Consider the following 15,841-nt stretch of genomic DNA (forward strand, 5'->3'; position numbering starts at 1 on the left):
AACCAATGATAGGTGGCGACATCAATCATTTATGAGCATGTAGCGTCTTTTTTTAAATGTATTTATTTAAGCTTTATTTAACTAGGCAAGTCAGTTAAGAACAAATTCTTATCTCCAATGATGGCCTACCCTGGCCAAACCCTAACGACGCTGGGCCAATTGTGCGCCACCCTATGGGACTCCCAATCACGGACGGTTGTGATACAGCCTGGAATCGAACCAGGGTCTGTAGTGACACCTCTAGCACTGAGATGCAGTGCCTTAGACTGCTGCGCCACTCGGGAGCCCAAAAAACTTCCACAAAAAAACAGAAGGTTGTCTCCCACAATGCTTTGACTTCAAGTTGCAGTTGGTGAGCAACTGCAGAGATTTTCAGTCGACTGCAGTCGAAAGTTTATGACCTTTGATCAGAGGGTTGTTGTAAAGGTCATGCAGTTATGTAGTCACAATTTCGATCATTTTTATACCCATAATGCAACACAATTTGAAAGGCGGTGACCAACGTTGGTCAACATCTTGACAAAAGTGATCTGCTCGAATGCGCCCCTTGCGTAGCGTTTAGCCGAAGCAAGGAGTCTTGTTAGCCAGGCAACCATTAGCCCCTCTAAATATTAATGGTTATAACATACAGTCAAGAAACAGTCTTCAAACATATTTTAGCAAAGTCTGTAACGGCTGTCGTTGGGTAGAGAGGACCAAGGCGCAGCAGGTTGCGTGCTCATCATATCATTTATTAAGATAAGTGTGAACACAGGAAAAACAATAAACAAAAGCACACCAGTTTAACAAGCTATACTTACTACAGCAGTGCTAAAGACAACTACCCACAATTAACAAACAAAACACATCCCTATATATAGGACTCTCAATCAAAGGCAACTACAAACACCTGCCTCCAATTGAGAGTCCAACCCCCAATTACCTAACATAGAAAATACTAAACTAGAAAGAACATAGAAATACAAAAACATAGAACATAACCCAAAACCCGGAAATAATAAATCAAACACCCTTCTAAACAAACCACCACCCCGAACCACATAAAACAAATACCCTCTGCCACGTCCTGACCAAACTACAATAACAAATAACCCCTATACTGGTCAGGACGTGACAAAGTCTTAACTGAGTTGAAAAACAAATGTTCAACAGAAAACATTATTGTTGGTGGTCATTATGATGTTGCTCATAATGACTGGGTGGATAAGTATCCAACTAGGCATCAGCCTATTGTTTCAACTTAATACTTTCTGCTATAACTTTAAACTTTATGATATTTGGCTATCTCAGAATAAAACCTTAAAACATTTGTATTGGTTTAACTCTACAACTAGTGAGAGACAATTCAAATCTAGAATTGATTATTGCTTGTTATCTTCCAATCTTCTGAATCTTGTCAGTAAATGTGGTATTTCCTCAGCTCCACTGACAGATCATTGTTCCATCCTTCTTTTTTGGGGGATAATGATAAAAGCTTTTTTAAACCATACTGGAAATGTAACTATTTTCTTTCAAAGAATTAGTATTTCTGTTTAGAGTCTAAAGATCTTATCAGTGAGATCGGTCTCAATTCTGCACTTTCTGCTACTAGCAAATGATTAAATTCAATTTTTTTTTGTCTTGCCATCACTTGTAAAATGCTAGCTCGAAACAGATTCTCCAAACAGATGGATATTATTGTTGATATTAATAGGCTGAGCAATAAACTTGATTAAAAAGTAGATGAAAAAACCGAGCTTACAAAACGCCGTTGTGAACTGGATGACATACAGTGCATTCGGAAAGTATTCAGACGCCTTGACTTTTTACACATTTTGTTATGTTACAGCCTTATTCTAAAATGTATTAAATTGTTTTTTTCCCTTGTCAATCTACACACAATACCTCATAATAACAAAGCAAAAACGTTTTTTTGGACATTTTTGCTAAATTATTAAAATAAAAAACTGATATCACATTTACATAAGTATTCAGACCCTTTATTCAGTACTTTGTTGAAGCACCTTTGGCAGCGATTACAGCCTAGAGTCTTCTTGGGTATTACGCTACAAGCCTGGCACACCTATATTTGGTGAGTTCCTCCCATTATTCTCTGCAGATCCTCTCAAGCTCTGGCAGGTTGGATGGGAGCGTCGCTGCACAGCTATATTCAGGTCTCTCCAGAGATGTTCGATCGAGTTCAAGTCCGGGCGCTGGCTGGGTCATTAAAGGACATTCAGAGTTTTCTCCCAAAGCCACTCCTGCAAGGTCTTGGCTGTGTGCTTAGGGTCATTGTCCCGTTGTAAGGTGAACCTTCGCCCCCCAGTCTGAGGTCCTGAGTGCTCTGGAGCAGGTTGTCATCAAGGATCTCTCTATACTTTGCTCCATTCATCTTTCCCTCGAACCTGACTAGTCTCTTAGTCCCTCTTGCTGAAAAATATCCCCACAGCATGATGCTACCACCACAATGCTTCACCGTAGGGTTGGTGACAGATTTCCTCCAGACGTGACGCTTGGCATTCAGGCCAAAGTGTTCATTCTTGGTTTCATCAGACCAGAGAATCTTGTTACTTGCAGTCTGAGAGTCCTTTAGGTGCCTTTTGGCAAACTCCAAGCGGGCTGTCATGTGCCTTTTACTGAGGAGTTGCTTCCGTCTGGCCACTCTACCATAAAGGCCTGATTGGTGGAGTGCTGCAGAGATAGTTGTCCTTCTGGAAGGTTCTCCCATCTCCACAGTGGAACTCCGGAGCTCTGTCAGAGCGACCATCAGGTTTTTGGTCACCTCCCTAACCAAGGCCCTTCTCCCCCTATTGCTCAGTTTTGCCAGGCGGCCAGCTCTAGGAAGAGTCTTGGTGGTTCCAACCTTCTTTGATTTAAGAATGATGGATGCCACTGTGTTCTTGGGGACCTTTAATGATGCAGACATTTTTTGGTGCCCTTCCCCAGATCTGTGCCTCGACACAATCCTGTCTCAGCGCTCTACGGACAAATCCTTCGACTTCATAGCTTGGTTTTTGCTCTGACATGCACTGTCAAATCAAATCAAATGTTATTAGTCACATGTGCCGAATACAACAGGTGTAGACCTTACAGTGAAATGTTTACCTATGAGCCCCAACAATGCAATTAAAAAAAAATATGGATAAGAATAAGAGATAAAAGTAACAAGTAATTAAAGAGCAGCGGTAAAATAACAATAGCGAGACTATATACAGGAGGGTTCCGATACAGAGTCAATGCGAGGGTGCACTGGTTAGTTGAGGTAGTATGTACATGTAGGTAGAATTATTAAAGTGACTATACATAGATGACAACAGAGAGTAGCAGTGGTGTAAAGAGTGGGTGACGGGGGGGGGGGGGGGGGGTCACTGCAAATAGTATGGGAAGCCATTTGGCTAGATGTTCAGGAGACTTATGGCTTGGGGGTAGAAGCTGTTTAGAAGCCTCTTGGACCTAGACTTGGCATTCCGGTACCGCTTGCCGTGCGCTAGCAGAGAGAACAGTCTATGACTAGGGTGGCTGGAGTCTTTGACAATTTTTATGGCCTTCCTCTGACACAACCTGGTATAGAGGTCATGGATGGCAGAAAGCTTGGCCCCTGTAGTGCCTTGCGATCAGAGGCCGAGCAGTTGCCATACCAGGCAGTGATGCAACCAGCCAGGATGCTCTCGATGTTACAGCTGTAGAACCTTTTGAGGATCTGAGAACCCATGCCAAATCTTTTCAGTCTCCTGAGGGGGAATAGGTTTTGTTGTGCACAACTGTCTTGGTGTGCTTGGACCATGTTAGTTTGTTGGTGATGTGGACACCAAGGAACTTGAAGCTCTCAACCTGCTCCACTACAGCCCCGTCGATGAGAATGGGGGTGTGCTAGGTCCTCTTTTTCCTGTAGTCCACAATTATCTCCTTTGTCTTGATCACGTTGAGAGAGAGGTTGTTGTCCTGGCACCACATGGTCAGGTCTCTGACCTCCTCCCTATAAGCTGTCTCGTCGTTGTCGGTGATCAGGCCGACCACTGTTGTGTCACTGGCAAATGTAATGATGGTGTTGGAGTTGTGCCTGGCCGTGCAGTCATGAGTGAACAGGGAGTACAGGAGGGGAATGAGCATGCACCCCTGAGGAGCCCCTGTGTTGAGGATTAGCATGGCGGATTGTTGTTACCTACTCTTAACACCTGGGGGCGGCCTGTCAGGAAGTCCAGGATCCAGTTGCAGAGGGAGGAGTTTAGTCCCAGGGTCCTTAGCTTATTGATGAGCTTTGAGGGCACTATGGTGTTGAACGCTGAGCTGTAGTCAATGAATAGCATTTTCACATAGGTGTTCCTTTTGTCCAGCTGGGAAAGGGCAGTGTGGAGTGCAATAGAGATTGCATCATCTGTGGATCTGTTGGGGCGGTATGCAAATTGGAGTGGGTCTAGGGTTTCTGGGATGATGGTGTTGATGCGAACCATGACCAGCCTTTCAAAGCACTTCATGGCTACAGACGTGAGTGCTACGGGCCTGTAGTCATTTAGGCAGGTTACCTTAGTGTTCTTAGGCACAGGGACTATGGTGGTCTACTCAAAACATTTTGGTATTACAGACTCGGACAGGGAAAGGTTGAAGGTTGAAAAAGACACTTTCCAGTTGGTCAGTGCATGCTCACAGTACAAGTCCTGGTATTCCGTCTGGTCCTGCGGCCTTGTGAATGTTGACCTGTTTAAAAGTCTTACTCACATTGGCTGCGCAGAGCGTGATCACACAGTCTTCCGGAACAGCTGGTGCTCTCATGCATGTTTCAGTGTTATTTGCGTCGAAGCGAGCATAGAAGTAGTTTAGCTCGTGTCACTGGGCAGCTCTCGGCTGTGCTTCCCTTTTGTAGTTTGTGATGGTTTGCAAGCCCTGCCACATCCGACGAGCATCAGAGCCGGTGTAGTGCGATTCAATCTTAGTCCTGTATTGATGCTTTGCCTGTTTGATGGTTCGTCGGAGGGCATAGCGGGATTTCTTATAAGCTTCCAGGTTAGAGTCCCGCTCCTTGAAAGCGGCAGCTCTAACCTTTAGCTCAGTGCGGATGCTGCCTGTAATCCATGACTTCTGGTTAGGGTATGTACGTTCGGTCACTGTTGGGACGACGTCATCGATGCACTTATTGATGAAGCCAATGACTGATGTGGTGTACTCCTCAATGCCATCGTAGGAATCCCAGAACATATTCCAGTCTGTGCTAGCAAAACAGTCCTGTAGCTTAGCATCTGCTTCATCTGAGCACTTTTTTATTGATCTAGTCACTGGTGTTCCTGCTTTAATGTTTGCTTGTAAGCAGGAATCAGGTGGATAGAATTATTGTCAGATTTGCCAAATGGAGGGCGAGGGAGAGCTTTGTATGCGTCTCTGTGTGTGGAGTAAAGGTGGTCCAGAGTTCTTTTTCCTGTGGTTGCACATTTAACATGCTGAAAGAAATTTGGTAAAACTGATTTAAGTTTCCGTCAACTTCCGTCAACTGTCAATTGAATTGACCACAGGTGGACCCCAATCAAGTTGTAGAAACATCTCAAGGATGATCAATAGAAACAGGATGCACCTGAGATCAAACTCAAGTCTCATATCAGAGGGTCTTAATATTTATGTAAATAAAGTATTTCTGTTTCTTATTTTTTATCAATTTGCCCAAAAAAACAACTGTTTTCACTTTGTCATTATGGGGTATTGTGTGTAGATTGATGAGGGAAAAAATGTATTTAATCCATTTTAGAATAAGGCTGTAACATAACAAAATATGGAAAAAGGGAAGGGGCCTGAATACTTACCGAATGCACCGTATTGATAAAAGTAATCTTGTCCTAGAGAGATTTACACGGTTATCAAAACAAGCCTGCACGAAAAAACAGCTCTTATTTTAAGTATTTCTAAAATCAACTACGGGAAAAATGAATTGCGGAAAAACGATTAGAACCATTTCCCTTACCACTAGGTTTTATGGGTATAATGACTCATACTGTGGTACTGTATGATTGCTTTGGTTTATCAACAGCCTTGTGGCTATTGTAATCTTTTGACTGTAGAAAAACAGGGATATCTAAAGTTGTCCCAGGTGAGGTAGGCAGCATGTGAGGGAGGGTCAACTGTACAGGTGCCTTACCTAGTTGGTCTGGAACTGAATACCCATACATGCGTTCTAAATAGTAGGCCTTTTGGGTGTAAAAATAGAACGTTTTAAAGTATGTGAAATTTTGAAAGTTGAGTATGCTTTAAAGATCCAATGCCTCTCCTTGATTACCTTTTACCCTTTTCAAAAGGAGGCGAGAAAAGACAGAGGAGAGAGGAAGCAGGTATTGAGCAAACCAATTGAGAAAAGGACAGAGATTGGATTCTACCTCTCTGGTAAGGTACTCTTGTACTTCCTCGGCAGGAGAATGCAGGAGAAGGCTATCAAGGAGCTAAGGACACTTCTCGGTTCACCTACTAACTAATTGACATTCTCCTCAACCACTCATCGGATTCCGTCAGCTGTCATCAAGGCAAAGGGTGACTACTTTGAAGAATCTAAAATCTAAAAAATATTTAGATTTGTTTAACTCTTTTTTTTGGTTACTTCATGATTCCATATAAGTTATTTCATAGTTTTGATGTATTCACTATTATTCTACAATTAAGAAAAATGAGTAGGTGTGTCCAAACTTTTGACTGGTACTGTATTTAAAATATTAATATCAGACAGTGGACACCTAAGCCTACAGGCCTTTGCATGCAATGCTCTGATACATTTAGTGCTCAAATCTCGAACAGCTAAACCATGAGGTGGACAATTACTGTTTTAGAAAAGTAGCCAAAAAAAGACATGCAATTTGTTTTAGGATGTTTTTAAGGACACAGAAATGTGGCTCATTTGGCCAACATCTCTTGTTAATTGATGGGCGCTGGCTGCACCACGTTGGATCTGAATCCATATGGATGTCCGTTAAATTTCTCAAATGTCCGGTAAATTAATGTCTTCCGTCATGTTGTCCGGCGACAAATTTTCCTAATGGAAACTTAAATGGCATATTGTTTTTATGAAGATTTTAGAATAATCACATGAAAATCTCTACCAATTGGATAGAACCCTATAGCTATAGACACACTAAAGACTCTGGCAAGAGCGCTAGTCCAGTGTCACTTTGATTATGCATGCACATCATGGTTCACCCGCAGCCCCAAACATCTAATGAATAACCTACCAGCCAAACTAGCTTGTAAGAATTGTACTTAAACTCCCCCCTCATACTCATCTCGAGGTTGAGCATTTTGTTGTCTCTCTGTAATGTGTCTGTATCTACAGTTGAAGTCGGAAGTTTACATACACCTTGGCCAAAAACATTTAAACTCAGTTTTTCACAATTCTTGACATTTAATCCTAGTAAAAATTCCCTGTTTTAGGTCAGTTAAGATCACCACTTTATTTTAAGAATGCGAAATGTCAGAATAATAGTAGAGGAATGATTTATTTCAGCTTTTATTTCTTTCATCACATTCCCAGTGGGTCAGAAGTTTACATGCACTCAATTAGCATTTGGTAGCATTGCCTTTAAATTGTTTAACTTGGGTCAAACATTTCAGGTAGCCTTCCACAAGCTTCCCACAATAAGTTGGGTGAATTTTGGCCCATTCCTCCTGACAGAGCTGGTGTAACTGAGTCAGGTTTGTAGGCCTCCTTGCTCGCACACACTTTTTCAGTTCTGCCCACACATTTTCTATGAGATTGAGGTCAGGGCTTTGTGATGGCCACTCCAATACCTTGACTTTGTTGTCCTTAAGCCATTTTGCCACAACTTTGAAAGTATGCTTGGAGTCATTGTCCATTTGGAAGATCCATTTGCAACCAAGCTTTCACTTCCTGACTGATGTCTTGAGATGTTGCTTCAATATATCCACATTATTTTCCTACCTCATGATGTCATCTATTTTGTGAAGTGCACTAGTCCCTCCTGCAGCAAAGCACCCCCATGACATGATGCTGCCACCCCCATGCTTCATGGTTGGGATGAGGTTCTTTGGCTTGCAAGCCTCCCACTTTTTCCTCCAAACATAATGATCGTCATTATGGCCAAACAGTTCTATTTTTGTTTCATCAGACCAGAAAACATTTCTCCAAAAAGTATGATCTTTGTCCCCATGTGCAGTTGCAAACCGTAGTCTGGCTTTTTTTATGGCGGTTTTGGAGCAGTGGCTTCTTCCTTGCTGAGCGGCCTTTCAGGTTATGTTGATATAGGACTTGTTTACTGTGGATATAGATACTTTTGTACCTGTTTCCTCCAGCATCTTCACAAGGTCCTTTGCTGTTGTTCTGGGATTGATTTGCACCAAAGTACATTCATCTCTACGAGACAGAACGCGTCTCCTTCCTGAGCAGTGAGAGGGCTATGTGATCCCATGGTGTTTATACTTGGGTACTATTGTTTGTACAGATGAACGTGGTACATTCAGATGTTTGGAAATTGCTCCCAAGGATGAACCAGACTTGTGGAGGTCTACCATTATTTTTCTGAGGTCTTGGCTGATTTCTTTAGATTTTCCCATGATGTCAAGCAAAGAGGCACTGAGTTTGAAGGTAGGCCTTGAAATACATCCACAGGTACACCTCCAATTGACTCAAATTATGTCAATTAGCCTATCAGAAGCTTCTAAAGCAATGACATAATTTTCTGGAATTTTCCAAGCTGTTTAAAGGCACAGTAAACTTTGTGTATGTAAACTTCTGACCCACTGGAATTGTGACACAGTGAATTATAAGTGAAATAATCTGTCTGTTAACAATTGTTGGAAAAATTACTTTTGTCATGCACAAAGTAGATGTCCTAACCGACTTGCCAAAACTATAGTTTGTTAACAAGAAAGTTGTGGAGTGGTTGAAAAACGAGTTTTAATGACCCCAACCTAAGTGTATGTTAACTTACGACTTCAAATGTATGTAATGGTATATGTATCTATGTAAAAAAAAATAGGGACCACAATGGAAATACACTACATGAGCAAAAATACGTGGACACCCCTTCTATTTTGTGGATTCAGCTATTTCAGCTACACCCGTTGCTGACAGGTGTATAAAATCCAGCACACAACTATGCAATTTCCATAGACAAATATTGGCAGTAGAATGGCCCGTACGGTGACTTTCAAAGTGGCATCGTCATAGGATGCGGTGCCACTTTGAAAGTCACTGCTAGAGCTGCCCCGGTCAACTGTAAGTGCTGTTATTGTTCATGGAAACGTCTAGGAGCAACAACAGCTCAGCCGCAAAGTGGTAGGCCACACCAGATCACAGAACGGGACCGTCGAGTGCTGAAGCATGTTGCGATTAAAAATTGTCTGTCCTGTTGCAACCCTCACTACCGAGTTCCAAACTGCCTCTGGAAGCAACATCAGGACAAGAACTGTTAGTTTCCATGGCCGAGCAGCCGCACACAAGCCTAAGATCCCCATGCGCAATGCCAGGCGTTGGCTGGAGTAGTGTAAAGCTTGCCGCCATTGGACTCTGGAACAGTGGAAACAAATTCTCTGGAGTGATGAATCATGCTTCACCATCTGGCAGTCCGACGGATGATTCTGGGTTTGGTGGATGCCAGGAGAACGCTACCTGCCCCAATGGATAGTGGCAACTGTAAAATATGTTGGAGGAGGCTGTTTTTCATGGTTTGGGCTAGGCCCCTTAGTTCCAGTGAAGGGAATTCTTAACGCTACAGCATACAATGACATTGTAGACGATTCTCATTTTGGAATGAGATGTTTGACAAGCAGGTGTCTACAAGGTAGGGAGGGATGTATTTTCTGTTTGCCGAGATTGACATAGTCTATTTATTGTTGTGTTGGTAAGACAAACCATGATATTGAAGTCCCCGAAGTCGGTATGCTTTGTTCATTGGTTGTGTGGTTTATTGGCACAGAAAGCTGTTGGTGGAAAATGTGTTGCATATATTTTATATAATTATAAATATGGAATCAAAATGTTGAAAATCTGACTTCCCCCTAGCTGGTCATTGTCTGCAGCCGGCTGTGAATGTAGTGTAATGAAACAGTCAGGGAGAGTGAGCTCGTCTGTGGTGGTCGGCGAACGCTCAACCCATAGCCCCTCCACCGTGGTCTGTGCCACAAAAGCATGCTGAAGAGCCAAAGCCAATATCCATGTTTATAAACACAGGGTTGCTAGAGTTATTGTTATTTGTAGTCATAAACATTATTTTTAGCTAATTCTATGTGGGGGGAGGGTGTTCAATGTATTTCCTCCCAGTACATTTTGTTCTGGCCCTAATTGGTGCAATATCAGCTGATGCTAGAAGTTAGTCATATGACTCACTGACAGTGTATTAAATCTATTTTCTATTTTTAATCTGTCTCGTGTGGACTGTCATGACAATGCCCTTTATGTCTGGAAAATTACATGTGGTGAAAATGAGTTATACATTTGAACTAAAATTACATCAATGTTCACTGTTCAATAGCCTGTGAGTCTAGGCTATTCCTATGATACAATTAGTTCTTAATCCAAAATGTAAATATTATTAGGATGGATTCACAAATATAAAATCAAGTGGGTATTGACAATTGTCAAGGTTTTATATTTTTAGAAAGAGAGAAGAGGCCACTGCTGAAGAATACAACATAAAATATCACATTTTAAAAGCTTTCCGGATTAACACACAGAATCACTTCAAACAATTCAAAATGCATCACAATCTATTTGTTTTCAATGGGTGCGGTTCTTTTTAAACATCCAGAGGGGAAAGAAAGAAAGACAGACAGACAGACAGACAGACAGACAGACAGACAGACAGACAGACAGACAGACAGACAGACAGACAGACAGACAGACAGACAGACAGACAGACAGACAGACAGACAGACAGACAGACAGACAGACAGACAGACAGACAGACAGACAGACAGTATGTGGTAGAGTTTAAGTAAGTCTTTCCCTAAGTGGCATTGACTTCCCCTTCTTGGCAAGGCCATGCTGTTCATTCAGGATTCTTTCCCTACTAATCGCACATGCACTCCTATTTTTAGCCCCTCCTTTGGGTGTTGGTCAGTGCGGATCCTGAAATTCACGCTTTCCAGCCTTAACCAACCAGTAAGATAGATAAGATGCTTAAGTGTTTAACACTACACTGTGTCTGTCTCCATGGCTGCTGCCCAGCCCCCTCCCCTAGACTAGGAGTGGATGAGGGATTGACATCCAAACCAAGGGGTCTGGCAGATATTTGTTTTGGCTCACAGGGAGAGACAGTGTTACTGGCGTGTTTCCGTTTTCCATGGATGCCTTTTGTCAATAATAAATTGCATCACTAACCGTGCTTTTGCTGTTTTGTTTTATCAGTAATATGAATTCTGATAACTGGTATATTTGGTATAACCAGAGTCCTTGATTAGCCCATATGGTGCCGCTAAATAGAAATAAATAGAAAAACAAAGGTAAGGCTACTGTACTATACTTAGACTGTACTCAAATGCACTGTGCAGATACAAATATTCTACTGTCACTCAGTTGCGTGAATAAAATAAACCACATCCTTAAAGGATTAAATCTAATAGATTTCAACGAAGGGACATTTCATCTTAAATATCTCTTAATGAAATGTCAGTGATTTTTACTGCCCCCAGTTGGATTATTGGATTGTATGAGGGATATATTTTGGGTTGCATTCTCACACTAACCCAACATTCACAACTGATCAACACAGCACCGTTTTTTTTTTATTCCACCTGCCCCCGTTTCTGTAAGGATGTGGACTGTGTGAGGGGATGACAGAGACTCGCCTCATAGGACACTGTTACTGATTACTGATGAGGTGTGGTGGTCTTAGGCTCTTATAGCTGCCAAAGCATCACCCAGGTGGGTGCTACACTTTCAGTGTTGGATGTTCCAGCCTACCTACAGAGGAGGAGTAGCTGTGATCTTCCTAGACAGAGGTTCCTGATGAAAAGCCTGTCTGACTGATGATCTCCCTCCGGCTGTTCCATCGACGCCACTACTCAATTGAACTCCTATATTGAACTGCATTATCATCTAGGTGTGGAAGACCTTCTCCCATGAACTGCCAGCTCCCTGAATTCGCTATTTTCTGTTTTTTCAAAGCAATAAATAAATAAATATATTGTTATTATTTATGGGCCAGATGCTAAACCTGAGAAGCTTAGCTCAGCTACTTCCTTAACATTAGGTTTACAGTCCTGAAATTGCCTCTTGCGTTATAGTATCAAAAATAGAAATATGCACATCCTCTGTACAAATTAATCTACCCAATCAAAAGGCATTTAAAATTAATTCAAATTTTATTTGTCACATGCACCGAACACAACAAGTGTAGATTTTACCTTGAAGTGTTTACTTACGAGCCCTTTCCCAACAATGCAGTTAAAAAGTCAGAAAATTAACAAATAGATGAAAAGAAAATAGTAAGACAATAAAATAACACAACAAAAATAACTATAACGAGGATATATACAGTACAGGCTATTTACAAGGAGTACTGGTACCGAGTCAGTGTACTGGGGAACGAGGTAGTTGGGGTGATTGACTGAGGCAATATGTACTTGTAGGTTTGGTTAGGTGATTGATTGATTGATTGATTGATTGATTGATTGATTGATTGATTGATTGATTGGTAGGGGGTGAAAAGCAGAAAGTCCGGCTAGCCATTTAATCAACTGTTCTGCAGTCTTATGGCTTTGGGGTAGAGCCTTTTGGTCCCAGACTTGGCACTCTAGTACCACTTTCTGTGCGCATAGCAGAGAGAACAGACTGTGACTTGGGTGGCTGGAGTCTTTGACAATTTTTAGGGCCTTCCTCTGACACCGCCTGGATTGAGGTCCTGGATGGCATGGAGCTCGGCCCCAGTGATGTACTGGGCCGTACGCATTGCCCTCTGTAGCGCCTTGCGGTCGGATGCCGAGCAATTGCCATACTAAGTGGTGATGCAGTCAGTCAAGATGCTCTCAATGGTGCAGCTGTATAACTTTTTCAGGATCTGAGGGCCCATGCCAAATCATTTCAGCCTTCTGAGGGGCAAGAGGCGTTGTCGTGCCCTCTTCACGACTGTAGTGTTGTGTTTGGTCCTTAGTGATGTGGACACAGAGGAACTTGAAGTTCTGTCTTTACTACATCCCCGTTGATGTGAATAGGGGCGTGCTCGGCCCTCCATTTTCCATAGTCCACAATCAGCTCCTTTATCTTGCTGATGTTGAGGGAGAAGTTGTTGTCCTGGCACCACACTTCCAAGTCTCTTACCACCTCCGTGTAGGCTGTCTCATGACCACCGTCGTGTCATCAGCAAACTTAATGATGGTGTTGGAGTCATGTGTGGCCACGCAGTCGTGGGTGAATAGGGAGTACAGGAGGGGGCTAAGCACACACCCCTGAGGGGGCCCCGTGTTTGGATGTGTTGTTGTTGCCTACCCTCACCACCTGGGGTAGGCCCTCCAGAGTCCAGTATCCAATTGCAGAGGGAGGTGTTTAATCCCAGGATCCTTAGCTTAGTGATGAGATTGGAGGGCACTATGGTGTTTAACGCTGAGCTGTAGTCAATGAACAGCATTCTCACGTAGGTGTTTGTTTTGTCCAGGTGGGAAAGGGCAGTGTGGAGTGCAATAGAGATTGCGTCATCTGTGGATCTGTTTGGGGCAGTATGCAAATTGGAGTTGGTCCAGGGTGTCTGGGACGATGGTGTTGATGTGAGACATGACCAGCCTTTCAAAGCATTTCATGGCTACAGATGTGAGTGCTACGGGGCGATAGTCATTTAGACAGGTTACTGTGGTGTTCTTGGGCATGGGGACTATGGTGGTCTGCTTGAAACATGTGGGTATTACAGACTGGGTCAGGGAGAGGTTGAAAATGTCAGTGAAGACACTTGCTAGCTGGTCAGCGCATGCTCTGTGTACACGTCCTGGTAATCCATCTGGCCCTGCAGCCTTGTGAATATTAACCTGTTTAAAGGTCTTACTCACATTTCACATCGGTTACTAGGAGGCTTCTGGTTGGGATATGTAGGTACAGTCACCGTGGGGACTACGTCGTCGATGCACTTATTAATGAAACCGGTGACTGATGTGGTAAACCCCTCAATGCCATCGGATGAATCCCGGGAACATATTCCAATCTGTTCTTGCAAAACAGTCTTATAGATTACCGTTCGTTTCATCGGACCACTTTCCTTATTGAGCGCATTTCTGGTACTTCCAGTTTGAATATTTGCTTGTAAACAGGAATTAAGAGGATGGAGGATGCCAAATCTGACCATAAGAGAGCTTTGTATGTGTCTCTGTGTGTAGAGTAGAGGTGATCTAGAGTTTTTTCGCCTCCAGTTGTACAGGAGACATGCTGGTAGAAATGAGGTAAAACAGATTTCAGTTTCCCTGCATTAAAATCCTTGTCCGCTAGGAGCACCGCATCTGGGTGAGCATTTTCTTGTTTGCTTACGGCCTTATACAGCTAGTTGAGTGCCAGCATCGGTTTGTGGTGGTAAATAAACAGCTAAGAAAAAGATACATGAAAACTCTCTTGGTAAATCGTGTGGTATACAGCTTATTATGAGGTATTCTACCTAAGGCGAGCAGGACCTCGAGACTTCCTTAATATTAGAGATTGCGCACCAACTGTTGTTGATAAAGAGTCACACCGCCCCTCCCCTCAGCTTACCGGGCGCATCTGTTTTGTCCTGCTGATGTATAGAAAAAACAGCCAGATTTACATTTCCCATGTCCTTGTTCAGCCACGACTCTGTGAAACATAGGATATTACAGTTCTTCAGATCACGTTGATAGGATAGTCTCAAATGGAGCGCATCCACTTTATTTTTAAATGATTGAACATTTGCCAATAGAACGGAAGGTAATGGCGACTTGTCCACTCGCCGTCGCGGTCTTGATAGATATCCCGCACGCCGACCTCTGTAGCGTTGCCTCCTCCTCCTCCAAGTGACAGGGATTTGGGCCTGGTCTGGGATGAGCATTATGTCCTTCAACTTCGATTTGTTGAAATAGAAGTCCTCACCCCAATCGTGGTTAGTAATCGCTGTTTTGATGTCGAGAAGCTCTTTTTGGTCATATGAAATAGTGTACAAAACATTATGTAGAAAGAAAGTTGGGATCAGCGCAAAAAAACACAAAATAGCAATTGGTCAGGGGCCCGTAAAACGGCGGCCATCCCCTTCGGTGCCATTATAGTTTTTGCAACAAACCCTATGAGTGTATCATGACAGATCGGTCCTGCTCAGAAACAATCCCTAGCCCCTAAACCTAACATAATTTTACAGATCTGAAGAGATCGGATGGATAAACAATATGGTCATAGCTCCTCCTTGCCCTCTGATAGGCTTGCCATACTGCTTGAACCTATCCAATCTTCTCAGATCTACACATATGCCTGGGGGGACAGTCACTTTGAATCATGCCCTTGTGAGAATGTTTCACATGGTTCCCTATTTTGTGAGTTCCCCCTATCCATGAAGCAGATGCACAGTGGAAGTCCCTTTCTTTTCTCTGATTAATCTCTACTGTCAGAGACCATGTCTTGATCGATGAACGTGGATCCACCTATCCTGACATTCACCAACACACACACATGCGAGCGTGAGTTCATATGACAAAATGTACAGGCAGGGAGTTGCTGAGTATGCATCACAGATATGCTATCGTGATAAACCTGCCTTAATGGAGGAGAGGTTACCTTTAGCTGCCTCCTCAAACATCACAGTAATGAGATTCCTGGATCAATAGCTGTTCAGTCACCCGTGAGAAAGAAAACCAGGGCACAAATTATATCCATTCAACTATGACATTTATGTTTTTGATGCATCCTCTTCGTGTGCATCTGTAGCACAAAATAATGTATTTCTCTGCAAGATAA

The sequence above is a fragment of the Salmo salar genome, chromosome 19 (genome assembly GCF_965601325.2).
Source record: "Salmo salar chromosome 19, fSalSal1, whole genome shotgun sequence".
Lineage (NCBI taxonomy): Eukaryota > Metazoa > Chordata > Actinopteri > Salmoniformes > Salmonidae > Salmo > Salmo salar.